This window comes from Cryptomeria japonica, chromosome 1 (assembly GCF_030272615.1).
Source record: "Cryptomeria japonica chromosome 1, Sugi_1.0, whole genome shotgun sequence".
Taxonomy (NCBI): Eukaryota; Viridiplantae; Streptophyta; class Pinopsida; order Cupressales; family Cupressaceae; genus Cryptomeria; species Cryptomeria japonica.
Window position 1 is genome coordinate 260,659,930 of NC_081405.1, and position 12,611 is coordinate 260,672,540.

The 12,611-nt window shown below is 30.1% G+C and overlaps 1 protein-coding gene across 7 annotated transcripts in view; it reads left to right on the forward strand.

The window, feature by feature from the left end:
* Positions 1–2,147: 2,147 nt before the first annotated feature.
* Positions 2,148–12,611, forward strand: part of LOC131073782 (uncharacterized) — a 69,742-nt gene continuing 59,278 nt past the window's right edge. For 2 of the 7 annotated variants that reach the window (XM_059217063.1, XM_059217067.1), the window contains exons 1-5: positions 2,163–2,287; positions 2,422–2,500; positions 2,663–2,779; positions 2,913–2,991; positions 10,864–10,952. The gene's annotated coding sequence lies outside the window, so the exon portion shown is untranslated. Of the gene's footprint in view, positions 2,288–2,421; positions 2,501–2,662; positions 2,780–2,894; positions 2,992–10,863; positions 10,953–12,611 lie in introns of all 7 variants that reach the window. The other 5 variants (XM_059217064.1, XM_059217068.1, XM_059217059.1 and 2 more) reach the window with 5 other exon arrangements.

Below are 12,611 nucleotides of genomic sequence, written 5' to 3' on the forward strand. Positions count from 1 at the left end.
TGTAAAAGGTGTAGGATTGGAAAGGTGAAAAATGGAGAAAAGAGGAAAGTGTAGGATGTCTCTATGGAGAAAAGGATTCTCATAGATGTGTGAGAAACCAATTAAATAATTGCTTAAATGATGAGTTTGAAATTAAAAAAATTGTAGGGAAAAAGAAGAAGTATTAGCTTGAGAAATTTAATCAAATGTGCTCATCAACAAAAAACTTACATAGATGTAAATATCTTTTGGAGAGTAAAGATTCTATTTGTTCATTTGAAACAAATTCATATTAGTTTCAATGTGAAATGAAAAGATGGAAAATACCAAAAGAAGCTTGGAAATAGAGTTTGTGTCATTTTCTCTTTTGATGAAGTAGAACTCAACGAAAACTTTTTATTTTTTATTGTGATATCTACAAAAACATAAAGACCAAGTATGTTTGTATTTTGGTTAATGCTGGGGAAGCGTACCAGTAGCTGTTATAGATAACTTCATGCACCCATAGATTCTAAAACAGTACATCAAATTTTGACAATTTTTTTTTCTCGTCTCTGCATGCAACTTAACTGTTTATAGCTATTGTTTTGGCTTCTTGGTGGTAACAATGTATGTTGTGGGATTTGTTAGGCGTGCAAGGGTCAAAAAGTATACATTTCAAAGTGTGGCCTTGCTTAAAGATGACCCAATAACTAGGGGAAGAGCACCAGTAGCCGTCATAGTTCCAATAACCACACACTTATTGTCATATTTTTGAAAAGCCCATTAATAAATTTCACATGTACCAATAGCTGATCACTTTTTTGTCAATTTTTGTTCATAATTGGCCCATTTGTGCACCACTATTGGAACATTTGTGAAAAACTATTGGGACATTTGTCCACATGTAGTGGCGATTTTGAGTGGATGGTTACTTGAACATCTTTAATTAGGTATCAGGCGACACTTTGAAATGTATACTTTTTGATCTTTGTGCGCATAACTGATCCCACAATGTGCATCATTACTACCAAGAAGCTAGAACAATAGCTATAAGCCGTTAAGTTGCATACAAAAACAACTTAAAAAAACCATCAAAATCCGATGTACCGTTTAAGATCTATGGGTGTGCGAGGTTAGCCATGACGACTACTGTCGCTCTTCCCCTATGTGCATAAAATTGCCAATGCTTATGCACAAATGCCTGCCCTATAGGTACTAATAAAGATGCACAAATAGGTCAATTATTGTCCAAAAATGTTTAAAAATAGATAAGTACATGTGAAATTTATTAATGAACTTTTTAGAGTTTTTTAAAATTTCTTTAAAATTAATAATTGAGAGTTGGTTGTGCTAGAACATAGACGTAACTAGTGCTTCTCCCGTACTCATAGCCAGTCTATTTCTTGAAGATAGAGTTGAATGAAGTTGAAGAATTCATTTCATTTTAAACACAAATGACTGAAAGCTTGATTAATATGGCTGACTGTTTGCAGGTGTTTTCTGGTGATTTAAATGGTGACTATCGTACTGTACGCGTTGGAAATCGACGGCTCAAAATTGTATAGCCTACCTAGTGGTCAACCGTTAAAGCTGCCACCCTGAATGAGGAAGGTACGTTTGGTTTGCAGGCACCACAGATACCTACTTTGCTCCCACGCCTTTCCTTCCTTATGTACTCAGAATTAGGTGAGTTACGGTCCTCACAAAACTGACATTAATTCAATTCTTGTCAAATTCTCGATATGCGTGTTGTTCGCGCTAATTCTAATATAAACAAAATATATTAAAAAATAAAAAATCTAATATAAATAAAATATAATAAAACATAAAAAATATAATATAAATAAAATATATTAAAAATTATAATAAAAATATTGTTAAAATATATTAGATAAAATATATAAAATATTAAATAAAATTTACTAAATATATAAATAAAATTTATTTACCAACGTTTTCCCCGAGGTTGTCTGCCAATGCACGGACTGTACTTACCTGCAAAAGTTTAATAGGGAGGAGCATAGGCTATGCAGTGCCTTTTAAAGGGCTGCATAGCCAATGCCCGCCTTACCTTCCTTATGTACTGGGAGTTAGTGAGTTACGGTCCTCACAAAACTGACATTAATTCAATTCTTGTCATATTCTCGATATGAGTGTTGTTCGCGCTAATTCTTATCTTCCTTACCATTTTCGCATTTTGCATGTATCGGTTAATTCCTGCTAAAATTCCTGAGTGGAAGCGACAACCAGGGAGTCTAAAGTTGTTCATGTCGGGAAGTTGGTGAGATAGATTTTGGTGGGCATTGAGTGTATGACTTTGGCTTAGGTAAGTTCCGGTCCCCACAACAGTAACATGAATTTTTTTGTGCATTTCTCATTTACTCCACTGTAAAGTCCATGTTGAATGCAAGAGTTATTCGTGCCAGTTCCTGTCTTTATTAGCATTTTCGCATTTTGCAGCCATAGGCCAATTGCTGCTAAAAGTTCTTCTCGGAAGCAAGCAGCAGGAGTTTGAAACTGTTTTCTGGTGTTTTAAAAGGTCAGTTTTCTTCTTAGGCATAATATAAATGGTTTTTCATGCTCATGTCCACAAGGTTGGTGGGCTTTGAGTTTTTAACTTTCGCTTTGGTAGATCACTTGTAAGCTATGCTTTTGTAGATTCTTTCTATTGAAGGCATCTTATATGGGTTATTTTGAAAAGCGTGAGGTGTCTGTTACCGAAGTTGAATAAATGAATTTGAGCTTATAATTCCTGCCTGGAAGCGACAACTTGGTGGGATAGATTTTGGTGGGCATTGAGTGTATGACTTTGGTTTAGGTAAGTTCCGGTCCCCACAACAGTAACATGATTTTTTTTGTGCGTTTCTCATTTACTCACTGTAAAGTCCATGTTGAATGCAAGAGTTATTCGTGCTAATTCCTGTCTTTATTAGCATTTTCGCATTTTGCAGCCATCGGCCAATTGCTGCTAAAATTTATTCTCGGAAGCAAGCAGCAGGAGTTTGAAACTGTTTTCTGGTGTTTTAAAAGGTCAGTTTTCTTCTTAGGCATAATACAAATGGTTTTTCATGCTCATGTCCACAAGGTTGGTGGGCTTTGAGTTTTTAACTTTCGCTTTGGTAGATCACTTGTAAGCTATGCTTTTGTAGATTCTTTCTATTGAAGGTATCTTATATGGGTTATTTTGAATAAAAATTTTCAGGGTGACTTGATGGTTCTATTTATTTTTGGTCATTCCTTGACTGTGTTTTCTACAGTTCATTGTGTCCATCTGCGTAGAAGGTTTTGGAATGTCTGTTACCGAAGTTGAATAAATGAATTTGAGCTTATAAAAGAAGCTTTCAAACTCTTAGGTATTCATTTTCTCTTAAAAGTCACCTATTCTGGAAGCAGCAATTTTTTGTTTTTCAGTTTCTTTTAACTTCCTGTTCTTGGCGGGATTCTCAATGCAAATTAGTAAAGTTTTCGGTCGTTATTGCTCTCACTGATGTGCCTTTTGATATCTATTTTGCTGCTGTGTTTGCTTATTTTGCTGCTATTCTTGCTCCTCTTGCAGCAGCCATGATCTTGATGTTTACTAGAAATGCTGCGTAAGACAAAAAAAAATAAAATAATAAATAAGTTATTTAAAACAAAATCTGTTCAAACTCGCCCATTCACTCATGCTTGGTTCTTGCCTTGATAGTCGATAGGCCATATTTTGTGGGCAACTCCCCATCGGATTCCTATTCCACATTCTCACGCCAGCAAAAAAATTTCCAGATTCATTTGGGGAAAAAATGACTTTCAGACACATTCAGAAAAAAAACACTCGACTCGTTTATTTTTTTCCCTTTCGATAGCCATATTCGGCGTGTTCATTCTACTTTTTGTTCCATTTTCACAAAACTTACTTTGTCCCTTCATAGAGTTAGTAACGATGTTTAGTGTTTACTATACTCTATCTTGGCATCTATATTGACATTTTAAAATTTATTTGGGTTGTGCGGCTAGAATAACGCAGTAGCCATTATAACAAGATTTACGGATAGGTTTAAAAGTTTTTTAGGGTTTCTAAGACGTCTAGTTGTCCATTTTCATTTTTTTAATTAAAAAATTTACTATTTGCAACAGCAACAAGAAAACGGTTAGCCATAGATCATAAAATAGTACGAAAAGTCATTTATGTGAAATAAATTATATTTAAAATAAAATATAATATTTTTACTGATAATTTAGGTTAGATATAGGGTTTAGGGTATAGTGCTCTATACTTTTACTTGTAGTATGCAGCTCAAGACTTGTTTGAGAGGACCATCCGCAGGTGGCACATTCATTCATCAAAGTTTGGAGGGTATGCTTTCTCACAACTCTTGGCACTAGCTATGGGACCTTTTAAACAGCACCCCATAGTCCCTACCTCCTTCATAATTTCTATGCACTCTTCCGTATGCGGTGACTGCACCAGTACGCCTGCCTGGAAATACGCGGCTACCGTTTTTTACGCTTGCACCCTCCCTCTCTCTCTCTCGCCAGATATGCCCTCTAGTGGAGCAAGTTTCGCCACCAATTTTGGCGGGCCCCTCTTCCCTTGCTAGATTGCGATTTTTATAGCAGTCTCGTAGGGGAAGGGGGAGGGAGGGCCTGCCAAAATGGTGGAGCGTGGGGCCTTTCTAAAATCCCTTTTATTTTTTTAATATTTTTGAGAAATTTAATTTAATAAATTTTTATATAGTTTTTTTAATATATATTTTTTAACTGTATTTTATTTTTATTATTTAATATATTTTATTTATATTATATTTTTGAATTTTTGAATATATTTTAAATTTAATTTATTTTAATTATATTATATTTATTTATTTTTTAATATCTAATTAGTTATGCTTATGCATGGATGCATTCAATTCATTCGTTTTACCAAAATATGTCATTTAAAAATATGGTTATGGTTATTGCTTGGGTTATAATTAGAAATTGTTAGAATTAGGGTCACAATTAGGATTAGAATTAAAGCTTTTGATCTCAATTATAACAATTTCTAATTATAATTCTTTAATTCTAATCCCAATTGTGACCCTAATTCCAACAATTTCTAATTATAACCCAAGCAATAACCATAACCATAATTTTAACATTAATTATAACCTTAACCTCAACTCTGACCCTAACATCAATTCTAACCCTAAATATAATAATAAAATAAAGCCTTAATTCTAGCCCTAAATGTAATTAGAACTATAACCCTAATTCTAGTCCTCATCCTAAACTCAATTTTATTTTTATCTGATCCTAATTATAACTATAGCTTTAATTCTAAGCTTAAGTCTTATCCAATTTCTAATTCTAATTATGACTTTAATCCTAATTTTGATTATAATTTTCTAACTCTATCCCTCATTCCAATTCAAACCCTAAGAATAAGCCTAATTCTAACCCAAAAAATAACCTCAACTTAATTCTAAAACAAAAACTAACCCTCACATTAATTGTAAGCTTAACTTTAACTATAATTCTATCCTTAGCCCTATCCTTAACCCTATCCTTAACCCTAATCATAAGAATAACCCTAACACCTATTTTAATTCTTACCCTAATTATATTATAACCCTAACCCTTATTCTAACCATTAACCTAATTCTAACCTAATCATAAGCCTAATACTAATTTTAATCCTAATTATAATCTTACTTCTAACACTAATTATAACCTAGTTGCTGAGCACTCTAACTTCGTGCTACTCATAATCTTACATAAAAATTTCAAATTACTCCTAATTTTTTACAATACCTTACTTAGCAAGTCCCCTATTTATAACTAAGGTTTCAGGGCCACATCATCAAACATGATGCCACATCAGCATGCCTTTTTGCCAAGGTGTCCAAAATAGCCCAAAAAAAGGTGAGACCAATAGTCGTTCATGAGGGGCCTCAATACTTGTGCAGTTGATGTGGCATCATATGGGTATTAAAGCTACACATTAAATCAACAAGTATGGGTATTAAATCAACAACTATTATCACATCAATTGGAAGGTCCTCTCTTATTCATGATGTAAGTTTTGAGCTAGCATATGCACCTTAATACTCTTTCTAAGGTTTCTGTGAATAACCAATAATTTTTTAAATGACATATTTTGGTAAAAGGGATGAATTGAATGCATCCATACATAAACGTAATTAATTAGATATTAAGAAATAAATAAATATAATATAATTAAAATATATTAAATAAATATATTAAATAAAGAAAATATATTAAAAAATAATATATTAAGAATATATTAAAGATTTATTGAAAATATTTTTTAAATTTATCAAGTAAAATATAAATTAAATATATTTAAAAAATAAAAATATATAATATAAAAAAAATATATTAAATAAAAAATTAAGTACAATTAAAAAATATATATTAAACAATTATATAAAAGATTTATTAAAAATTTATTAGATAAATATATGAAATATTAAATAAAATTTCTCAAAAATATATATATATTTTTTAAAGGGGTTTTAAAGGCACCCTGCGCTATTTCGCTAGACGTTTGGAGGGGAAGGGGAGGGGGGTGCCAAAATGGTGGCGAAATAGCGGGGCCCCTGAGGGCATTTCTAGCGAGATTGAGAGGGTGCAGGCATAAAAAACGGCAGTCGCGTATCGGACGTTATAGTGCAGTCACCTTATAAGAAAGCATGCATAGAAATTAGGAAGGAAGTAGGGACTACTGGATACTGTTTAAAAGGCCCCATAGACAGTGCCACAACTCTTACATACCTATCAACCACTTGGTTCCCAAACCCTTTGTTCGCTTAAGTACAATGGAATGTGTATTAAAGAAGCTCACATACATTCTATCGCCAACTTATCGTACATCGCCCGTATGGAGGAGTTGATCACTATTATTTGCAGCCTTTTCCCAAGATGATAATCTTTACTTTTCTTTTTTATTATATTGGATAAAGCTGAAGCTGAGTATCAAGGATAAAATAGCAGTTCATAAAGGAACTGTTGGAATGCATGTAATTTCTCCCTATCGCAAACTTCAGTCTGCCACCGTCACTTCTACCATGCATCTGCAGTTAGTTCATTTACATGCACCGAACATGCAATGTCGGGCAGGAAATTCATGCATAGGATAATCGATAGTTAACAAGAATGCATAGATTAGTAAAGAAGTAGATTGCATATTTCTTCATAAGAATTTCATAAGATAGGAGTTAAAACTGTTTGTTCAGTCCTCTATTTGGCGCCATCCATCTCCCTCAGGAACTGTTGAAAAGAAACTAAAAAATACAAAGCCAAGCATCAAGGACTGCAATATATGTAACTTATAGAACAGCAATTACAGACAAAGGATTAAATTAGGAAATTTATTATAATTTAATACACTTACAGTAGTCCTCCCAACTTCAACAAAATACTTCAAACTGTTTTTAATCCGCAGACTACAACAACAATGTGTTTTTAATCAGCAGGCTACAATAACATTTATAAAACAGCTTGCTGTGTGTATAATTTTTTAGTTGAAAGTAGTTATTTTTCAATAAGATATTCTTGATTCATTTCATAAATTGATCTGTAGGTAAAATAATAATGATAAAAAGAAAGAAATTTTATATTTTTATATATTTGTAATATATATAAATTATAGGCAAATATAAGACTACTTTTATTATAGTCCTCGATAATTAATAATAATAAAATTAGCAATATAAATAGATTATAAGTATTATATTAGAAAATGTTTTTTATAATTTGTTTATGAATTTTTTTCTTTTTTAATTGATTTTGTATCTAGTTTATTTTAATTTAAAATTTATTAGAATAAAAATATTCTATTAATTTGATTAATATATTTTTTTATAAATGGATAAAAAATAAATTTTTAATTTATTTAGATGAATAAAAAACCTCGTTTTTATATATAAATACCCTTGTTGCACGAAAAATTCTTTCATTTCATCTTTGTTATTCTGGAGCTCTTTCTCTGCATTAAAGGCTGTACAAGTATGTTGAATATCTTGGAAATATCTTCAAGAGACAATCAATGTATACCCTTCCTCCGTTGATAACCACTCTGGTATTGACATTATAGAAACGAATACAGTGTAGAGTGAGCTCTAGTGCTTCATCTCCTTCAATCTTCTACTCGTTTGTCTTGGTTCGCAAAAGGGTGGGAACAACCTCTTCTGCCAGCATGAATCATGACTTACAAAGTTTAATGTTATAGGGTTTTCAATAATTTTAGAGTCATTTAATGTTACACGTCCGAGCCATTTCATTCTTTTGTATTTTTAATTTATTGCTCCTAATCAAGCCTCTTCTTGAGCTATGCTTTCTGGCTTCGCCACCTCTCTCTCACTAAACACAAATGGGTTTGTGTTAATCCATAATTAGAATCTACCATATTTTAATCATTCTCTTCTATTTTGATTTATTGTCAGTAGGATCTGGTTCAGATCTTAATCCAGTTCACTAGAATTGCTCTCCACCGAGATTTTTTTTTGGTTTTCAATTGTGGAGAATTGCGGTTTTCTCAATTAGCAACCAATATCTTTCTTTAACCTCTCCATTGAAATGTTTCCTAGTTTGGTTGATGCTGAAATCAGTTTGTTCTGATTCAACCTGAGGTCTTCTCACTATTCGATTTATATAGTGGTGGGTTCTTTTCACTCTATTTACGGTTATCCACGGTGAATAGGCCTTTTATTAAATTTTAATCTAGACTCTTCACATCCTTGCCTATGTTAATGTTTTTAACTTTGAATTACATTACTGATTTTTTAAAAATCCACAATCATATTTCTATTTGAACCAATGCAGAATTAGTTTTCCCTATCCTGTAACCAAGTCTCTTATTTATAATCTAGTTGGCAAGTCTCTTATTTATAATCTAGTTGGCTTGCGTTCAATGGGTTTTTCTATTTTTATATTAAGGTTTATTTTTTGTTATGGGTTTTTCTATTTTCATATTAAGGTTTATTTTTTTTTATATCCATTTATTTGTTGTATATGTTTATGAGATCTCCTCTTTATTTGATTGTGTGCTTTATAAAATTTTGACCAAATCATTTTAAGTCCATTGTCGTTTTTCTTCTTTAACACCATTTATTTCTTATTTATTTTGATTTATGATGAATATACTTTGTCCAAATTCATACGGAAGTCTCTTCTTTTTCCTTCCTGTTCAATTGTTTTGCTGACCCTTCAGTTCGTATCTGGAACGTGTGCAATGAGCTTAGATATTCTTACATTTGCATGTAAAACAAAATAAAACAATACTAAATCTGCTACACATTTGTTCTTCTGTTTGCACAGAAACCCAGCTTATGCCAATTATGCTCTGTCACGCAGCCCAATTATCTATTTTTCCTCTTTTTACCTCCTACAAAACTCCTGCCCAGCCCAACATGTATACCATTTCTTGTCTAAATTAAATCTGCAGGTTTATTGAATTGTTTCCTCCTTTCTCTCTATTCGCAGTCTCCAAAAGGTATTTTCCTTCTCTACTCCTATGCACGACTTAACTTATCCTTCAGCAGCCTTTGCTGGAAAAGAACTAATTAGAATTCTAGAAGACCTTAACACAGTGCAACACGCTGCACCTGAATAGTACAAGCATAAAAAATAAAATAAGATATCTATGCCTTAAGTACTTCAATTTGGGTTTAGGTAATTTATCCTCAACCAACGGTGTTGTGATCTTTTATTTCCATTATAATTAATGATCTAACTTCTCAAAAAAAAAATTTGGTAAACTCTTTTATAAATTTTTTAAAAAAATGTCTTAATTACTGGTTTTAACTTTTAATTTGTAAACTATGGTGAATTTATCCACCACTATTGTTACTTTCTCCATTTCCCTTCAAATTAATTTCTTGAAACTTCTGATTAAAAATCTTAGCTACACACCTCTCTACATCAATTAAAGTTCTCCCCTTGTTGATTAAATAAAGAATACAATACCAAAAATCTGAAAGTTAAACACATTATGCCTAGACAATACAGGTATACAAAGTACATCCTTATCCAACAGCATACAAGATTAATTTACACATATCTATTGTAATGTTAAATTTATTTAATGTCTTCTCATATACACCTATCTGCTTATTCCTTGCACTTCCCATGACTGCAAATGATATAGTTATTCTTTTAGTGCCAAATTCTTTATTTTTTTGTGTGGGTTTCTTTGTTTTACTTATTTTTCAGTAAATCCACTTTAATAGGTATGACTCTTTTACCCATGTATTGTGGTGGGAATTGTTTGTATTATAAATGTTGGAAGTTAATCTTTTAATACATTCTCATTTTAATGTAGTTTAATATTTTATTGTGATGGATTTATTGTGTTTATATATAAAGAGAAGAATTATTTTTTTTTACAAAATATATTACAAATGCTATTTACTTATATTATAATCAATTATTCCTTACAAAATAACTTTATTTTTTACAATTTCATCAACCCTCTTCATAAATTACCTAAACTATATCTACAGCACAATCATTATACCTTGTTGGAGTGCAAATGCTGGTATTGTAAAAGGAATTTTCAAAGCATTAGATCATGCGTGCATTCATAGTGAGTCTTGCCTTATTTGCTCTTCATTCAAGTGTCGTATCTTTGCCTAGGGAAAAATCTGTATAGAGGTCGTATTGTCTTGTATGACTGGAAATTTTTGACTTTCAATTTAAGATATCATGTTACAAGGACAAGATCAAAATAAATATGCAAATGTGATCTGATTCATGTGGTTCTACTTCTATAGCAGATTTTAGTTATGAATGTTCGATTTTAGCAGGAAATACAATGACTAAAGCTATTCAGAAATAACTGGAAAGCAAAGTTGATGGAATGTTCTTTGGATCTGATGAAGTTTAGAAGTCTTTTATACTGAAATTCTCGATGGTTCTTTACAGGTTCCTTATCAAGATCAACTTCTACAACTGCTGCACCTCTATGCACTGATTTATTTATTCACCAGGAATATACCATTTTGGTGTAAAAGGTAAATTAGGGAAACTTACAATAATCTTTTGCCTTTAATTTTTTTCCCCTTATTTTTTAGAGATCAAATTTGGTTCAATATCCAAATAATTTAGTGTTGTTTGGTAGGTGTACCACGGCCGTTTTTTTTTATTTTTATTTTTTTTAATATTCTTTTTTTCATATTTTATGTGAATTTTTTTTTATTAATATTTTTTGTCAAGTCTATTTAATCAATTATTTTCTATCAATAAAAGTAATTATTATTATTTTTTTCAAAATAAACTTAATTTTCATGAAATTCAGATTTATGTTTTTTAATTTAATATATTGTAGAAATTATTTATGATTGATTTAGAAAATTTGGTATTATAGAAACCTTAGGAATGATAGTTTTTAGGTTTATATTTAAAGAAGTTTTTTTTATATAGTTTTATTTATTTTATTTTCAACATTTCAAATAAAGTGAATAATAGAGATTTGAGTCACTCAATTTAAATGAAATTAAATGAAAAAATAAATACAAAAATTTCTATTGAAAATAAAATTAATTATTGTATATATTCTTTATAATTATTTTTATATATTCAAAATAATTTAATAATTTAATAAAGTTCAAAATAATTTAATAACGTTCAATCACTCATTTAAATTGTTTACATTAATCATTAAAAATGTCTATTTTCAAATTTACAATTAATAATATTATTTTATTAAAATTAATTATAATTAATATTACAGAAATATAATTAAAATAACAATCCTAAACTAATAATTAACAATTAATTTTGAGATTAATTTTATTATTATAATTATACAATTTTTTAATTAAATTAGAAAAATATTTTAAGATAAATATACTTAATATTTATATTGTAATTGTTTATATTATTTTATTGCAATAAGATTTATTGTTAATATTTCATAAATATAATTAAAATAATATAATTTTAAAATAACAATAATTCAAAATTATAATAACTAAGAATTATAGTATCTAATCAAAATTTTGATTAGATACTATATATGATTTTGTTAAGTCTAAGTGGTGGATACTGTTTTATCATTAGCACTTGCTTTGTAAAATGGGCATGAAAAAAAATTCAATTAGAAGTAGATTGAATTAAATAAATTTTTTTTTGACAAAAGGCCAAGGCCTATAATATATTTATAATAAGATTACAGTATATAATGTTGAAGGGGAGATAAAACACCCTTCATTCTAGAAAATCAAAATTACTTTACACCTAAACTTCTAATTCTTCCTTAAGAGGATAGGAGATACGAGATACGAGACATGTGCCCCCAAAACATTGTAGAAACATCTCAAACCAACTCATATGAAGATTTTATGACAAATTTTATTTATTAATAATAACAAAAACTTTGAAGTTATTATTCCATAACATGTCTAAGTATATTTTAAAAATTAAATTAATCTTTCTATTGAAAATTTTCTAACAACGGTTTTCTTAGTTTCTTTATTTGAGGTTATTGTCATAATTTTTAAAACTATAATAATAGTAAAAAATATACTCTAATATTACAAATCTAAACAAGAAAACATTATAATCTAAACTAATTGTTATCATGTAGTTACAAAATAGTAAGCCTTGCCTTATTTGCTCTTCATTCAAGTGTCGTATGCCTTTGCCTTGGGTAGTAAATTTTTGGCTTTCAA